This window comes from Athene noctua, chromosome 22 (assembly GCF_965140245.1).
Source record: "Athene noctua chromosome 22, bAthNoc1.hap1.1, whole genome shotgun sequence".
NCBI classification, from domain to species: domain Eukaryota; kingdom Metazoa; phylum Chordata; class Aves; order Strigiformes; family Strigidae; genus Athene; species Athene noctua.
The window spans coordinates 4723436-4744861 of NC_134058.1; the positions used below are offsets into that span (position 1 = coordinate 4723436).

General features: G+C 47.3%; 1 protein-coding gene across 5 annotated transcripts in view; it reads left to right on the forward strand.

The window, feature by feature from the left end:
• Window positions 1–7978: 7978 nt before the first annotated feature.
• The window catches only part of SPSB1 (splA/ryanodine receptor domain and SOCS box containing 1), a 38537-nt gene continuing 25089 nt past the window's right edge, over window positions 7979–21426 (forward strand). Inside the window, exons 1-3 of one of the 5 annotated variants that reach the window (XM_074925003.1) lie at window positions 7979–8167; window positions 10645–10735; window positions 11291–11435. The gene's annotated coding sequence lies outside the window, so the exon portion shown is untranslated. The remainder of the gene's footprint in view (window positions 8168–10644; window positions 10736–11290; window positions 11436–21426) is intronic. The other 4 variants (XM_074925002.1, XM_074925004.1, XM_074925005.1 and 1 more) reach the window with 4 other exon arrangements.

Here is a 21426-nt window from a genome sequence, read left to right on the forward strand (position 1 = left end):
GTTCCTGTCTAGAACCAGGCACCTCTTCCTTGGTGAAAGGCAAGTCTTGCTTGGCGCCTCCATTACATAGAAAGAAAAGGTGCAGCGTACCCTGGGAAGGGGAGGAGGAGCATCCTATTGCCGTAAGGGAAGAGTTCATTTTCCTGGCAAGAGACTAGGAGGATTTAAATCAGATGTTTCCTTGCTAGATTCCCAAATGCCAGTTCCCCTGAGTGCAGTTGAAAGGGCGCTGTCATTCACAGATTTGTGGGTTTTCAGTGGATTCCCTGGGCAGCTAACGTAGCAGAGCATTTCTGTAGTACCAAGTGCTGTGGGTCTTCTCCTCTTCAGTGTCCAGACCCCCTCCAGAGCTCCCCTGGGTGGGCAGGTACATTGCTGTGATGTGTGTGGGATACTCTCTAATGCTGGTGGTGGTGCAGAATTATCTAAGTGACCCATATGTTTGAAGATGGCTGTACAAGTCAGGAGATAAAACAGTCACGTCATAGGGCTGGGACAGTATTTTCCCCTCCAGGTCAGAAGTGGTTTAATTGTAGTTTAGAGAGAGTTTTGCTCTAGTGCAGAGACCACTGCACATCACTGAAGAGAGCTACTCCAAGCAGTTACAGGATTGGTAAATCCTTCCTAAACACAGAGAGCAGAGGCAGTGGTGGTAAAAGCAGCAAAATTTTCAGTGTTATAATGCTTTTCAAAACCAATTTTTTGGTGCTGTGCTTGACTTCTCCTTTGGCCAGTCTGGGGCAGTCCTTACGATTTGTGCCTTTGGAGTCATTGCCTGCCTTAGTAGGGATTTGGTTTATTGCCTTCCTGTCCCAAAAAAAGATGACTGAAAATGTGGCTGTTGCCTAAAAAGGGGCAAGAAAGGAGATGGAGGGGAGAGAGTGTAAAGCAGCACATTTCAGAAGCCAGAGGCATCCTGAACCAAGCGGCCTTGTGAAATGTCTGTGGGTAATGTGAATCGCTCCGGTTCATTCCAGCTGCTCCCCCTGCAGAGAGCTGGCATGACGTCCTGTAGCAATGCAGCACCAGGTTCTCCTGCAAGCACCACTGCAGACCCTGCCAGGCCTGTGCCCTCAAACTGCTCCCTGCGGCGGGACATGTTGGCTCTCCTTTGACAGATTGCTCTACAGAGAGGAATTTCCCGCAGAAACTATGTCCTGGTGGCGCTCTGACCAGACATCGCCTCATTTTTTCCTTCAACAGGGCTCCCTTTTCGTAGGCATCTCCTTATCCACAAAACAATCTGTGTCTTGTGTGAATGATGTTTGGCTCCGAGCAGCGTTGCTGTTGCTGAAATGAGACCTGCGCACACACACAAACTGTTAAGCAGGTTCTTTTTGGTAGATCCCAGCCTATTTTTAACAAGAATCGGCCTTTTTTTTCATGCTTTGCTTTTCTTATGTGGGCATATTTTATGGGTGGCACAGTGTGTTTGCAGATTTGGGGAGGCTCTGCTCCCCTCTGCTGCTCACAAGAGGGAAGAGAGGGAGATCATGAGATGGGAGAGGGGGCAGAAGGGGAACTCATATATATATATGTCTCTGGCCGAGTTGTGGGGGGCTGGAACTGCAGCTGGTACCGAGTTTAGCTCATTTTCCCACATAAAGAAGGGAAACCTGGGGTCAGATGCTAGGGAAGAGGGCAGTCTGCATTCAAGGAGAGGGAGGAAATAAGAGGAAAAAGGCCAAGTGCTCTGTGTCTGTCTGAGGTGTGCATATCCCATTGGGAATGCACTTGTGGGATAGACGTGACTGATGTTAATTAAACAGCTTAATTTGGGAAAAGCAAAAAGTCCTCAGCAAAAGGGAGGGGAAAAAACACAGGTGACTAGGATTCCTCCGACTGCATGGACACATCATCCCACAGCTTTCCAGGGAGCCAGTTTGGTAGCGATACAGCATCCCGCTGTGTGCCCCACGGTAGGATTGCTTAGGGGTGGGAGGAGATGGGATTCCTGCCTTGTGTTCCCAGTCCCATGGGAACTGCAGGTCTGTGGTTAGCAGGAGCGAGCTGAAGGGGCAGGACTCTGCCACTGCCTTGCTGTGGGTGAGTCACGTCGCTTGCCTGAGTTCCCCTTTCCTCTCGCTATGCAGCAATAGTAAATTAGCTGCCTCGTGGGGATATGAAATGTTTGGAAGAGGCCGGAGAAAAGCTGCTGGAGGAATGGAGAGCTTTATCCTACAGCCTCCCTGTTGTGTGTATCGAGTCATGTTCATCAAACAATATCAGCCAAAGTACTTGCCAGGAACAGCAGCAGTCAAAATCTTTTCAGCTCAAAGCCTGTTCTTACTGCTGTTATCTGCTGCAAGCAGATGCTGCCTGGCATCTCCTTTCCCAACAGCAGTATTTTGACATATCCGAACTGTCTGACAAACAAGCCACCCACATGCTGCAGTGTTTTGACTTACAGAGGGACACTGCTGTAGATGTTTTTCCCGAGCGTCTCTCTGGAAGTGCTTAGGTGTCTGTAACTAAAAAGTGCTTCGGAGACAAGCATGCCAGCAGCAGAGGGTGCTGCTTCCTCATGCTGGAGGAGCTGGTGGGAACCACTTTTCCCAGCTCTGTCCTGCAAAAGGAGCTTTTCCTAGAGGCACAGACCAACACAGCTGGGCCTCTGACACCAACTCCTTCGCTGCTGGTCCTGCGCCACACACAGTGCAGAGATGAGCGCTGATCTCCTGTGGCACAGCGAGCTCTCAGGTCAGCCTGCTCTCCCGGGACCTACTCCACAGCTGCTATTCCTGTATTATCCTGGTTGCTACTCGTTTTTCTGTTTCCCCACTCCCAATGGCTTCTCATGCACAGACTGCGACCATGTGCTTAGCCCCCTACATACAGGCTTGGGACATTACAAATAAGTAAAAGGAGCGTTATGATGTGTCCTTTTGACTGCAGGCAGGTGCGTCAGCCAGTAAAGTTACTGGGATTTTAAGGGAGTGCTCCCAGCATGTGCTCTCATGAAGAGGTAATGTCTGTAGTACATGTACCTCAGAGGTCACTGGGCAGCCAGCTGGTGTTGTAAGGGTTGCTCCAAACAGAACTGGAAGTTCATAGAGTATCTTCTGCATCCAGGTGCTCCCGAGTTACATATATCCTATTCTTTAAAGCAGGACACTCCACACCCAGCACCCTGTGCTGAAGCAGAACCGCAGAGGAGCACTGACAGGAGACATCACAGCAAGCCCCAGCTTTCCAGGTGAATGTAAAGCAAAATACCTGGATTCCACTTTGTTTCAGATAAAGGGTTTAATTTCATTCAACAGTCTCATTTACTTGTGTTGCAGTGCACATAGTGTTGTGTTGACTGTGGTGAAATCTGAATTCACAAGAAGACTAACTAGAAGGAGGATGACTTTTTTTTTTTTTTTTTTATCCTGCAAAGGGCCCCTGGGGGATGTCTCTTCCTCCTCCGTCCCACTCTCTTCTACTCCCTTTTCCACCACATTGAGCCATCTTCCAGCTGAGGAGGGCTTGTTGATTGTCCTCTAAGCAGGCTTGGCAGGATTTCTACCTCATGAGGCTGCTGTTTTAACAGTCTCTTTCTCTGTTCTGCGGCACACTGGGTTACTTTGGCTTTGTTGCTGTACATTACAGACGTTCATTGTTCATTATCTATTGCATTGTCTCCCTTAATTCCCACAGGCAGAGCCTGCACGAAGCACGTACATGTTTCCGGGCAGAGTGTTTACTCTCTCTCCCCCCCTCTCCCCAGGGCATAGAAAGCTGCATGTTTTCTGCCCGCCTGTCTTTATACAATCCCCCCAAAAGGCAAAGCAAGAGGACCCCATTTTTTGCGACGGTCCACCAGCCTATTTTTGCAAGGTTACTATCAGTCAGGCATAAAGCACATCTACAAAGTCTATACCAGTCCAAGGGCCCTCTTAAAAGGGATTTAGATGCTTAACTTCAGACATTCAAAATGGACCCATTTTTCAGAAGACGGGTGCTCATCCACTTTCAGACCCCTTAGCTAATTTACAATACTGAACGCTGACCACAAGAAAGGAGGCATGCCAAGTCAGTCCCCCTCCCACCTCCTTTTTAATAATCTTAGCATAAATTCACAAGGATGAGAGCTGGTAAAGTCTCTTCTAATCCAGACTCCATCCCCAGTTTGGTTTCCAAACAGGCTTTAGAGGGGTTACACTGCAGGCCATAAACACTGGCATTTGTCAGTCACCCCCCTCTGCCTCTGTTTGCACTGTTGTTTGAGATGCAGACAGTATTCAAAGCAAGTGATTGAAGATTAGCAATTCCTGCTTCTTAAGGAAGCAAGAAAGTCAAATAGTAAGGAAATAAAAGGAGACAAGATTCCGTAGGAGCTGTGATCTCATCTGGCGAGAAGCCACCACAAAGCTGAAAAGTTCTGCTTCAGCACTTGTCACGTCTGGTTTCCTCCAATTTCCCTGCTGCTCTTATACCCCCTCCACCCCATTTCTCCCTCTCACTGTAAAGAACAGGGATTTCTGTTAGAGCGGGAAACCCTTGCACACCTGGAACTAGCGCACAAGAAAATGCAAGTCTGTGAGTAGCCCTCAGACAAAGAAGCTCACGTCTGGCAATGGTGATGTGCTGCAAGGTGCTCAGGGAGAGAGCATGGGTCGTAGTGCTGACCGGTGCTGGGAGGCAGGTAACACAGCTGTGGTGGAGTTAGCACAGCGACTGAATTCACCGGCAGACTAAAGCCTGCTGAGTTTCCTGTACAGTTCTCAGACATCATTCACAACATTCTTGGACTCAGTGGTGACATGTCTGTGCTGCTGCAGAAGGTGTTCATGCTGTGCTGACCCTGGGGAGCTGTGGCCACACAGGCTAAGGAGAACCTGCTTTTGAGTCTCCACAAGCGAGATCTTGGGCTTCCCTCAGGAGCCTGGCCCTGGCCATTGCTCTGTTACTCCCCTGGGTCACAGCAGATGGGCAGGAAAAGGTCTCAGGGTAAGAGGAAAATTCCCCATCCGCATCTCCAGGCATCAAGAGCTACTGTCAGCCAAATAATTAATCACTGCCAACCTTTCTAGATTATGAATCCATGCTAGCCTTTGGCCCTCTCCCACCAGTCAGATTCTCACATTGCAGCAGTCTCTCACCTTGGCAGTAATGAAACAATAAAGTAGGTGCACTTCAGTAAGTGTAGTAGATTGATTTACTGTAGAGGAGCATCTGGTCCACAGAGCTCCAATTCTAAGGAATTTTGGAGTCTCCCTAGACAACAGTTCAGTTTGTCTTGCTCTCCAGCTAACTATGCCTGGCACATTCCTCTAACGTCTTTGGCATTGGCAGAAGTGACAGGAGTGGATCTTCTGAACAGTGGAGATGAGCTGGCAGAACTCTCCACAAAGTTGGATTCACACAACAAGCTGCAAGTGTGCCGACAGAAAACACTGGAGCCAGTCTGCAGCGTCAGAATCCATCCTCAGCTCCCTCAGAGCAATATTTACAGGGTCTCCGGGTGAGTAGGGGCCCCCAAGGTTTGGCTAACTGTCTGTCCTGGCTTCAGCTGGAATAAAGTTCATTTTCTTCCTAGTAGCTGGTACAGTGCTGTGTTTTGGATTTAGGCTGAGAATAATGTTGATAATACACTGATGTTTTTAGTTGTTGCTAAGCAGTGTTTATACTAAGTCAAGGACTTTTCAGCTTCTCATGCTGCCCTGCCAGGGGAGGCTGGGAGTCACAAGAAGCTGGGAGGGGACACAGCCAGGACAACTGACCCAAACGAGCCAAAGGGCTACTCTGTACCGTATGACATCATGCCCAGTATATAAACTGGGGAGAACTGGCAGGTGGACACCACAGCTTAGAGATTGGCTGGGCATTGGTCAGTGGGTTGTGAGCAACTGTACTGTGCATCACTTGTTTTGTATATTCTCTTATTATTTTCCCTTCCTTTTCTATCCTATCAAGCTGTCTTTATCTCAACCCATGACTTCTACTTTTTTTTTCCAATTCACTCCTCCATCCCTCTGGGTGGGGGGAGCGAGCAAGCAGCTGTGTGGTGCTTAACTGCCAGCTGGGGTTAAACCACAACACTGTCCAAGAACTGAACAGTAATCTGCAGGAAAAGCTTAAAGGGGGAGATTTTCACAACACACTTGGGGGACTATTGCTGAAGAAGTTCTGCTGAAACTAGTGGGGAAAATTGACTTAAACAGGAACAGGACCAGGTCAAAGCAGTTTTGAAAAAGCTACCCCAATATGTATCTATTTAACATAAAACTTCTCCTATTTCTATCTTGCAGGGTGTGAAAGAACATATTTGTGCTGTATCTACAATCTCCCTGGTGTTTCTGGTCAGCTAGAGTAATAAATTCAATCTAATGTGAATGTGTTTTTTTAATGAACCACAATGGCTGGCATAGAGCAACTATTCCCCAAGGACTTCAAAATATGCTTAACAAATTAGTGCCTCAGTCCTGCAAAGATATGAATGCACATATGAACAACTTCACATGCATGCACTGTCCCATGGAGTTCAGCAAAATTTCTTTCCCTGCATTGGCTGAAGTCCTCTTTCAGGATTTCTTTGCACGGCCCGAAGGGGGTGAGGAGGAGGGGAGCATTCAGCAGGCTAGCTACCCCACCTTGGCCTTCGCATTACATTCATTTCTTCTGACTTCTTTTGACAGTTCAGTGGGTTCAGCACTGGACCCTGCCTCATTATATGTCACTGGACGTCCTGCTGTGACCACTTCACGGAAGAAATAACCTAGCAGTGGTTATTATGGTTCCCTGGGGACCATGCAATTTCATTTCATCCCATGTGCAGCTGCAGGATTTTTTTCCCTTGTAAGCACTGGTAAACTAAGTTGTACTTTAATGTATGGCCCATGAAACGTGACGAAAAGCCTGTTCAGCTCTCAGCAGAGTACACCTCCTTCTGCCAGCCTCCCCAGAGATCCAGCACACCTCTACAGCCAGGAGCCACCTTGCTCACTACCCACCTCCCCACTCCCTAAGAGGAGCACAGCCAGGAGGAACACGGCCGAGTATCCTCTCTAATTAGTGGGAGGTAAGGAGAATGCCCTTACACATTTATAGTTCAACCTCGCTTGAATTAAGGCCCTGTGCTGGAAATGAAGCTCAGTCAACGTGAAAGAGAAGTCCTCTGGAAGTAGGGACATAAAAATGAGGATGCACAAATTAACCCTGCTCTTTTTTTTCGCATGTGCCCCAAGACCATTAGTGATGAGAACTGGTCAAGGCCCGAGGTTAGTGTCCAACGCCAAAAAACAATAACTTCAGCAGCATGCAGGGGCATTTGTTCCATACTGACTCAGATGGCAGGCTGCCACCTCCTGAATCATTCGTACCACTTCCTGCAGCTCTTAGGTGGTCCTTGGAGGTATCCCATGCAATATGGCTTAATTTATGACAGTCCACTGGTTTATAGCTCCGAGCAGTATTGCTACAAACAGACTCTTTTTGTCTGGGAATACTGGGAAATGAATCATCTCAAAGAGACATTACTGGGTCAAATTTATCCAGAAAGTTGCTTTTTGAGAAAAGACTGAAATGAAGAGAATTGTATTTCCCCGATTTATTTTGGTAAACAAACCAGTTTTAAAAAAGCAAACACGTGTTCCCTGGAGGGTTTGCAAGGCAAATATTGCGACATTGTGTAAGGACACAGGATGCGATTCGTTAAAAGCGGCCGGTCTGCCCGGAAAGGAACCGGACAGCGCTAAGCCTGCAGCTCGCTGCTCTTTTCAGCGTTCTCAGAGCGAGCGGGGCCGTGCGGACCCACGCGGGGCCGGCCCACCGGGGGCTGCCCGGCGGCTCTGCTCGGAGCTGCCGTCCCGCCCCGCTCCCGGAGCTGAGCCACCGGCCCCGGCCGCCACCCGGCCCCGCCGCTTCCTCCGCGCCCGCCCGCGGCCCCGCCCCTGGCCCCGCCCCCCCGCCGCGGCGGGCTGCTCGGGGCGGGGCGGGGCGGGGCCGCGCCCCGGGCCAGGCCGGGGGCGGAGCGGGGCCGCGGCCGGGCGCTATTTGGGCCATGTGACGGGCCGGGCCCCGCTTGCCGCGCCTGGCGCCGGGAGGAGCCGGGGTGCCGCGGCTCCAGCCTCCCCGCCGCGGCGGAGGAGAGGCGGGCGCTGCCCTCTCCGCGCTCCGCTGCGCGCTGCTGCCCCGGGAGCAGCCTCCGGCGGGGCCCGGCCCGGCCGGCAGCCTGGGAACGGTAGGAGCGGGCGGGCGCGGTGCGGGGCGAGGCCGGGCGGTGGGTACCCGCGGGCCCGGGCGGCTCAGCCGCGGCGCTTCCCCGGGCTGGCGACGAACCGTGCCGGCTCCCTGCCCCGGGCTCTGGGCTACCGCGGTCTCCGCCTCCCTCCGCGGAGGCGCCTCCGTTCCCGGCAGGCGCGGAGCGGGTCTCTCCTCCCTGCTCGCCCGCGCAAGCTGCCCGGAATCGGTGCCAACTTGGAAAAAAAACCCCAACAAACCACCAAGCGCCAGGCCGGGGTGAGGCTTCGCCCGAGCGGCTCGAAGGCTCTTGCGAGCCCCGGGTGGCTCGGCCACGGTCTCGCCTGGGCTGCGGGGCCGCACACGGGCGGGGGAGGCCCCGTCCCTGCGGAGCGCGGGTGTCGGGGGGGCCGCGGTGCCCGGGGCTCAGCGGGCCCCCGTTGCCCAGGGAGGCCCGAGCGGATGCCCGCGGTTGCGAGGCTCCCGGCGCCGCGGTTGGGATGCTGTGGGGTGGGGGGGCTGCCGGGGGCCAGCGGCCGCAGCGGCGTGTGGATTCGGAAAGCAAACGGTGATCCTGTCAGGTCAGAGAGCTTCGGCTCATTGAGGAAGTCGGTTGTTTGCTCAGTGTCTGTGGTTATGGTGGTCTCTGGAGCTCACCTTACAAGGCCTAATTAATATGTCTGGTTTTTAGTACCTAAACCGACGCTAATACAATGGGAGTTTATATAATGCTGTATCTGAAGTACTAGCCTGTTGTTAGGCCAAGAGGTTACTCTTCTTGTAGCCCTGTGCTGCATTTGTTCTCCTCGTTACCTGACTGAGGAGTAGGCGCTCAGTGTGGCTGATGGCTGCTGGTGGCCATGCATGATTAGAAACCTATGAATTGTCTGAGCCATTGCCCAAGATAAGGAAGTTTACAAAATGATTGTGAAAACAGGAGTTGCTACCTTGGAGAAAGATCAGCTCTCTCTTTTTCCTGACAGAGATGCAGGATGAATTTATGAGCTTTTTGTCCTAGAAGCAATCACTGCTTTTTCCACCCTTCTAATGTCTGATTTCTACGCCAGATTCTGCTTTGCAAAGCACAGGAGTAGAGACAGCTTAGTCTTGCTGGGTGTGAGTTGACTGCATTACCAGGACCAAGCTATGTGGAGTTTCCAGTGCCTTACAGTAAAAGACATCTGGCTATAGGATGGATGGGCTCAAAGTGGCCATCCCAGCCTACGAGGAGGAGAACTCTGGTGAGTTGATAAGGGAATGCCTGGGAATGCGATGGAGCTGTGCTGCTGGTTACAAAGCGAATGGCCATGCCCAGAAGCACTTAACTGGCTTGTGGAGGAGCATCTTCCCTTGCCAACCAGTGGCTACTGCGCCTGTCTCCCTGCTCTGTCAGTATGCCTGGCCACTGGCCCCATCATGGCTCTTGGTAGTTGTGATGATGGCTGCATAAAGCAGCAATTTTTTTCAATTTCTTCTTCTCCCCCATTGAAGACAAGAGAAGAACTTCAAGCAGTGTATTCCTCTGGGGGGCATCATATTGTTGCAGTACATCAGCAGCAGGCTTTTGCAGCCTCTGTCCTCTGCTTTAGAGGTTACTGAAGTGCACTATAATGTGGTTGGAATTTGTTTGTAAACTTATTGCTAGATACTTCTGAGATGTGGGTTTGTGTTCCAGGAACTGGCTAGCTGATACATGCTGCATTTGTGTCGAGTCAGTTTGCTGCTGCTAGATCCTGGATGTGGAAAAGGTGTGCTGCTTGTTGCTCTCCTGTGTCTTTTTTTTTTTTTTTTCCCCCTGGCCCCCTACATTTCTTTTCCTTGGAAGAAGTGGAAGTCTGCAAGGGCTGCCTGTCTTCTTGTGTCTATCTTGTGAGGGCTAATTAAGAATTCAAGAAGTAACTGGAATTAAAAATCTGTAGCTAGTGAGCCAGTCAGGACCCTGTATGCTGGGCTTTGTGAATGAGTGCAGACTGCACTGACAATCCTCCAAGTCACAATGTAGTTCTTGAAGAATATAAGATGTGGAAGGGAGTATGCTCTGTGGCTGTTGTCTGAGGTTTGTATCTCGGTCAGTTTTGTGGCTAGTGCCACTGAATACACTGGAATTGGCACCTGATAGGCTACCTCTGATAGGCCAGTGCAAGCTCTGCTTAGAATTTTGGGCTGTAGTATAGATGTACTGACTGAGTGTGGACTCACTGAGGGCTTGTGTTGACAAGGAGAGTGAGGATTAACTGGTGTTGGCAGGGAGTATCAATGAGATGACCTCAGCTGAGTTGTGCTTCATGTCCTGTGGAAGGAGGCTTGTACATGTATTAACTAGTAGTGATGTACCATTATAGCAGTGGAGAATCAGAAACTAGACTTGCATGGATTAGACTAACAAGCTCTGTTTTGGTGTGAGTTTCCCTAACCTTGACTTTACCAAAGGCCAGTGTATGTCTCTGAAACTGCTGCCCTGCTCCTTTATATTTGCAGGCATGGTGGTGTGACTTAGCAAGTTAAGTTGCTGGTACAAGATACAAGTTGCTTCCAGACAAAGCTGTGAAATGCTGCAGAAGAAAAGTGAGTAAGTGTCTGAGAACCAGGGTTACCAAACTGCAGTCACCGGACTGCTTTGCTGGTGGTCATCGCAGAGTGGGTTGATGTCAAGGTGTTGACTCACTTCCAGTTAACTAGAGTGCTCTGAGCAACAGCAACAAAAAATCTTCCCTTGAGTTACTTCACCTGAGTAACTACTACAGTTGCTGCTGTTGCAATAAAGAATTGCTGGGGGGGGGGGGGGGGGGGGGAGGATGATGACAGACCGGGGAGTGTGTGAGTGCAGTTGTTCTTAGCAAAGGTGGGATGTGTGCTACAGGAGGTAAGTTTTCTCACACTCAGTAGAGTATGTTTGGTTACCTAAAAAGTACCAGTTCCCAAGCACATGGTGGGGAAAAAGTGCCACTGTTAACTCTTCCCAGGGACTGCTAAAGCAGGGTCATCTCTTTAATAGAAGTAGGGAAGGGGTTGTTTGTAGATTCCCTTTTAATTCTGTACTGCTCTGCCAATGGGGGTAATGCTTTGGAAGCTCCTGGTATAAAGTAAATTGGTCTGTTGCATGGATTGTGAAATTCTCTTCCAGGTGATCATACTTTGGGTGTGCCTAGAAAGAATATATAATGGATCTGTCTTGGAAAGATCCAGCAGTCCTGCTGAGCAACTGAGTATGATAGACTGAAGGAAGCTCACTCTTGTGCATGGCAGGATGTCTTCCTGGAGGAATTACAGTGAGTTGTAGAACTTAAATATAATGCAGTAAATGTAGTGTTGAGTGTGACTGAGGTGCAGCCTTGTCTTACACATGGGAGGTGAGGAGGGCAAACCAAATTGTCTGAAGGATGTGAGTATGCTACTGGAAACCAGGATGTCTGCTTTGGTGCATACCATTGGGAGAACTCGGATGATGTTCTTGTATGTCTGCTTCTGCTTGCCTCACAGCTGAGAGGTAAGAACAATCCTACCCTGATCCTTCCACTGAAGGACAGACTGAAACACTGAGCTTCTGCTGGGTCTGCACAAAGAGCTTCTCATAAGTGTCACAAGGAAAAAGTGTGAGAGCAGGAGAATGGACATCTGTCAGTCCAGCTCTTTCACTGACTCTTTGTCCTAGTTATCTTCCCTCATAAACTTGCAGTTCTGTAGTAAACACTTACATGCTTGTGTTGCCAGTTTTTTGTTTGACAATTCTTCCCTGACTTAGTTGTAGGAATTGACATTCTTGGTGGCACTGAAATTTTCCTCCTGTTCAGTGATGGGAATAACTGACCAAGTACCAAAGTGTGAACAAATCCCTGTACATCTTCAAGGCAAGGCTTGACTCCCCTCCCTTGCAGTCATTCCAGCTGGATGCTGCTTTTCCTTCTTGAAATGTGAAGGTTTCTTCAACCCAAATGTCTGTTGCAAATGTATCCTGTTATGGGAGATTTAAAAGCCAGGAGCTCTAATAGTGACTTTTAAGCTAGTCACTAGACAGTCTGTCATCAGCTGCCTGGAACAGGGATACAGTGTGGTCTTGAAACAAACCTCTCTGAGCTCTGGAAGCAGGCTGCACTAGTATGGTTTTGCTCCTGAAGAGTCTCAGGACTTACTGATGATCTGGAGTTGTCCACCTGGAAACAGCGTGAGACTAAGTGTTTTTATACAGTGGATGTGATTTAAATTTCATTCTGGGTGTTAATTGGGTATGGGAGCCGCTTTCTTCTGTAGCTGTGGGGTGGCACAATTGCCTTAACTTTGTAGTGTTTAAGGGAAGGAAATACGGCAGACTTTCTCTAGTAAAATAGATTTGGTGTGAGCTGGATGCTATATTGAGGTCCACTCCCAGCATGTAGAGGCAATGAGTAAGGGTACTGACAGAAGTCAGCTGAACCATGAATAATGTCCTGGTGAAACGGAGTACAACTGTCCCAGCCCCGTGGCCTGGCAGGGTACTGCAGGCTGCCTTTGCAGAGGCCCCTTCTTTGGAAAGAGCATGGAGGGGAGAGCAGTTTCTTGTGTGAACTGTATGTTTAAGCTCTGGACCTGGACCACTGGGATGATGAGAGGCGAGTGCTGGTTGGTGAGATGGGTGCTTGGTGCTGTCTCATGACTGCTGGGGGCAGTTCTTTGTCACATGTTGTCATGCTTGGGATTGAGTTTAAGGTCCAGAGCTTTCCAGGCCAGCTGGTGCTTGTGGCAGTCTGACAGTACTGTGTGTGCTCAAGGGAGTGTGGTTTAGGGGGATGAGTGTAGGGCTGCAAGCCAGGGACAGCTGTGGGCTAATCCCTTCTATACATCTGACGATGTGTGGCCTTGCTTCAATCACTCAACATTTTGCTTTGGGGTTTTTAAAAAGGAAGAAAATAAAGCTAATGCTTTTCTTGTCTGATCACCTTTGGCAGAGATGGATGCTAATGCCAGGCTTTATTTAATGAGCTCTACCCTGTGACTCATTAAAGCAGTTGGAGTAGAAAAGACTAATGATGCAGGGATTTCTGGTAGTGGGGTAGAAAAGGTGGGAAATGTTTCTTCTGTCCACAGTGTAGAAGTGCCACAGCTAGGAGTGGGGGGGGCTTAGCATGCCATTTGCTTTTCAGTGTTCCATTCATGTGGTAGATGTCTTGCCATCCTCCCTTCTGGCTTTACATTTTATGCTTAAGCATTATTGAACTTCAGCTTCAAAGATATTTTGGATTAATGTCTTTTTTTTGATCTTAATAGGGAAACAGCCACCTGCCCTTGCCTTACCTTTTTCCCCTAACCCTGGAGAATCATGTTCACTAACGTTTTCTCATCTTGGCTCTACCAGTTTTTCCTTGTCTAGAACATGGGAAGACAGACTTCAGACTGAAGCAGGGCTGCTACTGTATAATAGTGAGGCTTTTAACCTGAAAAACTTACCCTGGGAGGAGAAAGGTTTTTACTTAAACCAAACCAAAACCCACCACCATCTGCCTGATTTCAAAGTGAGAGTAACAGCTTTTGACTTAAGAGCTTTGAGGGAGAAGGTGGTAATGTCTGAATGGAGTTACCAAACATGGGCTTTTTCTTTTAGCCTGGGAGGGGAATTTGATGAAGCTTGTAAGTTGGAGCAGCTGTGTAGATGTTAGTTTCAAACTGCTTTCTTTGGAGAGCTGGTATGTTATCAAGTCAGGAATCTGTCCTGGGGAGATCCCAGATGGGGCCTTGACACCATAAATGTACAAAGGCACTTGGTTGCACAAAAACTGCAGAAACAACTTAGTTCTAAAGAACGTGAGCCGCAGATGGTAAACAGCCAAGAAAAGCAAGCAAGGGGTAAGGCCAAGCTGTTCTCTACATGAGAAGGCTACATTGGTCTCAGATGTTTAGAAATTCTTAGCTTAAATATTTGATAACTTCTGGTTTGAATGGCCTTTTGGAAGTTAAAGTCTATACTGGAGATGTGAAAAATGCCTGGATTCCAGCTACAGTGTTTGAAGGCCTGGAGTTTGCTAAAGTGCAGTTCTTAGCTAGATATCCGAATTCATTGTCAGTGGTGCTTCAGGATCCCTGAGTCTGTAGTGGTGTAGCCTAGTGGGCTGTGCTGCAGGGAGAGAAGCACTGCTTCTTGGTGAGAAAAGAATAATGACCCCTGAAATGCCTCCAAACAGTCTTTGGTCTATGAAGGAATTGGGATGCTGAGTATGTGGAATGGATGGGGTTGGTGCTGTGTTGCCAGCAGTTCTGCATGGGGCCTATCTCTCTGATAGACAGTCTCCCTGTGCTATTTAAAGGCTAAACTGGCCATGTTTATTCAGCTTGGACAATGAGGGAGGGATTGCTTTGTTCCATACTAATCCCAGAGCCCTAGTACATCTGGGACTTGAAGCTTCAAGTGGTGCCCATATAAAGAAATACCTAAAACTTTGTGGACCAGCTGGTAAGGGGTAAGCTCAGTTGGGAGAGTGTTTATGTCCTAGTTCCTATGAACTGTTGAACAGCTGCAGAAGAAACTTGTTGACATTTTTACTGAAAAGAGGTTTGGGGCCTGTGTGAATCCAGAAAGTACCTGGCTTGACTCCTGTGGGCAGGAATTGTGGTTGCTTGGACTTTCTGTTCTGGGGTTAATGATAGCAGAGCCTGCAGCAGCTCATGCCTGTGTTGTGAACCTACAGCTTGCTGTCAAGGTTCTGCACTGCTGGCTCAAACACTTGGCTTCCTTGCCTGATGTCCAACACAATTTCACTGCTAATGTTCTGGGGTTTTCCATGTGGCATGTTATGCACTTCCAGCTGGAACAAAATGAGCTGGGGGTGGGAGTGAATCGATCTAATGAACATGTTTTGGTTTTTTTGTAAGCCAGGGCATTGCTTTCCTCCCTGTTACCTCACAGCTTTTTTGGATTGCTGTGTGTGTCTCCCACAAGTATCAGACAGGCAGCTATAAGTGCTTTCAGCCTCAGACTTGACTCTGGTATTGATTCAGGCACATGCATCTCTTCAACCTTGCTAGCATAGCTTAGTTTGCAGCCTAAGAGGAAAAGGGCAGAAGGGCTGCACACATGGCACTGATTCGAGCAGGATATTGCTGTAAGGTTAGGTATGTGGCACACTGTCTTGCCAATGTACAGCTGCTGCGTGGAAGTTAAAAAGGGGCAGCTAATCTGCTGTGAAGTGCTTGTGAGCTTGGGTAATGGTGGAAATCCAGGGAGTGAAGGCAGACCAGTATGATAATATGGTACTGTTTTTTCAAGTTGTGGGTTTGACTTTGCTGTATGTTGGGATGGGGAGAAGAAGAAAGGGCAAAGTGTGTCTCTTGGGTTTATTAATATGGGTCCATTTCAGTGGCTGAGGTTCATCCTGTAATTTGGATACTGTAGTTCATTCTTGGTATCTGCCTTAGTTAATTGACTTTGAGATGATCTACTCAACGAGCGACAAAAGCTGCTAAATAGTTTTAACTTGATTGGTGTTTGTAAGAAGCAGCTTTTGAAGGAACTGAGAGTTTTCCTGGAAGGTTCACTCTACACGTTCTCCAGATGAATCTTTCCTGTTTTATTGAGGTATTGGTGTTCCTCATGTGCTTCTGATCCTCTGGGTATGAGGCATGCCGGGAGGCTGTAGGATGTTGCCTTACAGTGAGATTGTTGAAGGGGCAGGTTGTATGTGCCCACACAGGCCCGAGTCTGCACTCTTGGCATGAATAACATTAAATCCTGAGGCTTTATCAGATAAAGCCTGATGTGTGGACACTGAACTGGATTTGCAAGAGGCACAGCTTTGTGTGTCAACACTTTAAGTGGGAGGGGACACCTGACTAGAGAGAGCCTGGAAGGAGCAATAACCCATCTGCAAGCAGGCTGTGATTGTGTAACTACCCTCCTGCTTGCTCCACAGCCAGAGCAGTGCAGTGTTTTACTAGAGGAAACTTGCCAGTTATGCGGTGTCACTCCAGGATGGCAGATATTCCCAGATGTTTGCCTACAAGGAGCTCTGGTGAATCTGCTGTGTTACTGAGCTTATTAGTTTCAGAAGAGGAGAATTGAGAATCTTTGCTGTTAGGTGTACTTGCATACATATTTGCTGGTATTTTTCTTATAAGGACTTTGTTGTACACATTTTCTCAAAAAAGGAATTTGGCTGTGACTTATGAGGTGCCTTAATCTTTGTCCCTTGACATAGGGATATGGCTGTAAGTGCATGCTGGTGGTCCCTTCCCAGCCAGGTCCCTCTAGGTAGTATGACAGCTTAGCTTGCTGTGGGCACAACCATGTGGCAGCACATTAGTAGTGGGGGTAAATAGAACTTCTGTTGATTGCACATTGCTGATGTCCCCTGACTAAGCTTAGTATGCAGAAGGAGGTTTGGGCTTTAGGCCAGAATGGTGGCAAGGCTTTTGCTATGCATCTAGAAATATAAAAGAGCAAGATAAGATATATGGCTTATTCTCAGCTGGACCTGTGTTTTATGGGTTAAGTGTAGCAACACTTTGTGAAAATGGAGAAAAGGATGACTGTTACTGGTTTCACTATTTCTGGTAAGAAACAAGAATTGAATGGCTCTAAGTGGGAAGAGATTTCTTGATGCAGGTAGGACCTTAGTGGGCACTGGGCTGTAGACCATATTAAAGCTGATAGCAAATCCCCCCTCTATGTTTGAGATGGGAAGATGGTTTTCAAGCTTAGAGTCATTAAGGTGAAGAGGAAGGAATAAGGTATTACAAACAGTACTTGTTTGGAGGCATGTGTTTTTGTCTTACCTGGATTAGGCTGTCTTCAAACCTTACCAAAAATGCCAGCCAGTTCCCAGTCTAGAGTGTTTTCAAAAGAACACTTGGCCTTATGGGAATCTCCACGTCAAGGTGCAGAACAGTACGGCGTAAGGCTTATTGATGATTTTACAGTTGAGGTGCCTCTTGTGCTAACGCAGTGTTCAATATACTCTTAAACCTTGTTTTGGCATGTTCAAGATGCCTGCAAAATGAGCTTGAGTGGAAATGTCAGGCCCAGGGTTGTGGTGCCAAGTGGGTATCCAGAGGAAGACCTGTCCTGGGGCCAGTGGACAAGGCAGGTGGCCCAGCAGGTGGCAGGCTGGCAGCAGGGAAAGAGATGGCTTTGCACAGTGCTGAGCCTAAGGAACCCTATTTTGCTTGCCAGTCTGGAAAAGCTGGGCAGTCTGATTAATACATGCCTAGATGTGTTTATTCAGGGTGAATATCTCTGCAGGCAGCTTTTTCAAGTCCTAGTATGGTATCACCAAAGTGTTGGGGTTATCTGTAGGGGATGGGTGTGTAGGGTGATTTGAGCTTATACTTTCATTGAGCATTAGTAGTAGTAGTATAATGAACTGACTGTAGAAATAAAACTGCAAGGTAAGGTTTTCTTTTCTGGTGTGAGGTTTTTAAGGAAGGAAAATAGTGTTGGATGTGGTGGCTTTGTTTGATATTCCAGGCATTAGATGTTCTAGACAGTTTACATCTATTCCATGTTTGGGAGGTTGTGGTGCACGGAGTGGTGGGTGGCAGTGGCCTTCTCATTACTTTCAAATGGATGCTTGTACACAGCATATCTTGGCAAAGCCATCCAGCCTCCTCAAAATGAGGAGTAAGGACGTTAGTAGCAGCCAAACACGACTTGAGCATACTTTGGCTGAGACTGTCCAGCCTCAGAAAAGACAAACTTTGATACTGAAGGAAGCAGCTAACATAACTGTGTTTGTATCTCTGCAATTCTTGCTTTTTCAGAGTTTATTGAGTAAGGCAGCTTATCTGTTTTGCTTGTTCTGAAGGATATTGAATGTGCATTTAAGAACAGATCTTTTGACTGTTTCTACAAGGTTTCTTCCTCTCCGTTTCTTAAGTTCTATTAATGTGTTTCAAACTCTGTTTCCTAATTGGAAACTTTCCATTGATGTCATGGGAGCTTTCTGTGGCCCACATGAAATAGCTTGGTTCACCAGGAATTAAGTGACTGTACAAATGTTTATATTAAACACTTATTTAGAAGGCATGTTGACTTATGAGGACCTATGATGACTGTGGTATGTTGGGAGGATAGGTTGACTGTACAGCTTTTGTCTTGCCTTTGAACTGTAAAAGTACTGGCAGCTGTTTAATGCCTAGATAAGGCTTGCTTACATCTAATGAACTTGTCCCATCACTGACTATTGTGCTGTTTCTTGTCTCTTACACTGAAGAGGTTTTTAAATGGGTAACCTTAATGGTGAGGACTCTGATGGCAATCTCTGGAATAGTCACAGTAGAGAGTTGTTGGCTTAATTACAGGTACTGGAATTTGCTGTTTTAGAGAGAAAGCCTGCAGTTTAGTCTGCTGAGAAGCCCTTGGGTGGGAAGGAAGAGATGGTGGTCATATGTTCTTCAAACTCTGCTTGTTCAGGCTTTTGTGGTGGTGTCAGGGCATTGGGAAGGTGGGCACAGAAGGGATAAAAACTGTCAGCATCCCCTCTTAGCCCCAGATGGACTTCTGACACTGAGCAGTGGCCATCCCTTTCCTTCCCTGCAGGAGATGGTGCTGCTTCCTAATATAAAGGAAAGATCTTTTCAAAGCTGCCTGAGGTGTTATGGAACCTTTCTTATGAACATCATGTGCTAGTAGCTACCATCTTTGCAGTAGACTGTCTTAGCAGGTAGGTAATCAAAATCTTTGCATCAGTCAGCTTTACAAGTCTTACTGGACTTCTGCACTAAATGGCATTATCTCAGGTGGCTGTGTATGCTCTGTTATGCAAGACAATCTGTTTCATAGTTATGGGGAGCAGAGGAAAGACTTCTGTAGAGCTGCAGACTGTTCGGTTACTTCACTTACAAGAGGGCAAAATACCTCTGAAAACTTATTTTTAAATGGAAATTATTACAAGAGCAGCAAGGCTTTTAGTATGACTTTGATATCTGAAATTAAGTTTATTGCTGGGCAGAATCTTTACAGGCAAACAATGTTTTAACATTTTTTTTCGCTGCCCTTGCCAAAGGTTACAATATTGCACTGCTGTCAGACTAAACTGCCTAGAAAGCCAGAAGGGTTCCTACATAAACTGAGATCTCTGGTATGGTGCTCTGCCTTGAAAACAGGGTAGATGCTTGATACCTAAAGGAGGAGATTCCATTTCTTTTACACAAACTTTCCTTCCAGCATCCTTTCTCAAACTGATGTTGAAGTTGTCATGGATACTTCTAATTGCAGTCTTTCCATGTTCCAGCATCATGTCTGTTGATGTAACTGTTGATGATGCTGATCTGGGAGACTTTTTGGAAGCTGATGATTTGGGAGAAATACTGTGGCTGGGCATAAAGATAGACTGCTCCATACAAGACTTAATCTTGTGAGTCTGGATGATTATGCTTAAGTGGCCCAGAGGAAAAATTTCTGTGCTTTTAGGTGCTCTCTGGAAAGGTGACACTCAAAGCTATTTACCATGAAAAAGCATGTACAGATCTGTCCCTTGAGCTGATATATCCTGTCTCTTCAGCGATATATCCTCTCTGCATGGTTCAGAGTGTGACTAGCTCCTAAGCAGTTCTAGTGGCATGTTCTGAAGCAACTTATGTGAACTGTTACTTCATACTTGCTTTTTTCCAACGGAGAGGTACTACCACTATGTAAATTAGCAGTGTTGGACCTAATCATACAGATTTGCTTGTTGCTCAAACTAAATGATTGAGGTGCAGCTTAATTTGATGAGGAAGCTACTTAAGCTCTGTAAATCAAGATATGCTTTAAGGTAGTGAAATTGTTGCTTAGGAATGCATTTCTAAGTGTGTCCTACTAAGAGCAAGGGACCAATTTCACTCCTGGCTGCTTGAACCAGCCACTCTGGACACTAACCGGTAGTGAAGCAACTCTGAACAGTGCTGTAGGTGCATGTCTTGGTCATGCTTTTTGGCAAAAACATTTGTTCTGTATTACCACAACTGTGATTTCCAGGAAAAAATTGCTCTTGGATATCTGGCCACCTTACAGTGCAGATGTCCTCTGAAGGCAGCATGTGTTTTCCTGTAGCTACAGTTTGTATAATGTGCTTTAATCCGTTTCATTTTGGCGCGCTCGGCACTTTTAAATCTGATTTGTCTAGTTGCATTTGTGTAGGGATAAAACTTCAAGCAGTCGGGCTAGAAAGACTTTCTAAAGTTGTGCTGTGTTATGTGAAGCCTTTTGCTGGAGGATGTAAGAACCCAGCTGAAGCTTTTGGTCACTGCCTATCTCAAACTACTGTAGCAATTTCCAAGGACCCTTTCAGGTAATGGTGAAAGTAAAACCTTGCATCATGCTGAGACTGTGGCCAGCTGTAGGCTTCACTGAGATGTACAATATCTCTTTTCCTAATTATGGTATGTCCCAGGTCAATTATATTTAAACACAGAGTCCAACCATATCATTAAACTTTTTTGGCTAATGACAAGTCAGAAATCTAGTGAGGCATCATCCCAGAATGCTCTGCTTTGAGGAGTTGCTGTGTCTGTTCCAGTAAAGCTGGCGGTGTGAGTTGTCTCTTGTGTGATCTGTCTGCCAGGAATATGCTCTTAGTTCAGCACTTTGAGAGCTGCTGTGAGATGGTTTGTGGCTTGTGTGTATTCCTGGATGTGGAGGGCTTACCTTACTAAGCATACTGATGGAGTGTTTTGCTGAATGTTGACAAATGTCTCGGTGCTAGTCTGTTACATGTTTATCTGGCTCTTTTTTTTTTTGTGTCTTTGCTCATATAACCCATGTTTGAGTAGTACAGCTTCTGGCAGCTGCCTCAGAAATGAGAGGTGAACACATCCTTCTAGAGGCTGGCAGTGGGTCGGGTCAAGCAGAGTGCACTATGCTGGGCTTTTCTTTGCTGGAGGGTTTCAAACAGTTTAAAGGTTAGCTAGAAGTAGCTTTCTGTATTAACAGATAATCAGTGGAAGGATGGGGTTCATGCTTCCACTGCAGAAATCCTGGGCTGATGTAAAACAATAAATGTGGGCGTATGGTAATCAACACAGCATTTAGATTCTGCAAATCTTGTATTGGATCCATGTTTCATAGCTAGTTTTTAGGTAAGCTGCTTGTACTTTGTACTTCTGTGCTAACTGTCTGCTCCACTCTGGATGCTTGCCCCAAGCTCTAGTGGATGAAACTTGATGCTACTGAAAAGCATGGGGAAAGGGCAGAAAACAGTCCTTCCCCACCCAAAACCTCAGGATGGCAGATCAAGGTGACCCTCAGTAAAGCTACTGAGTCTGCACAGTAAAGAAATTTAGAGGGACTTGTCTCAGGTACTGGGGCAGGGGGCAGAC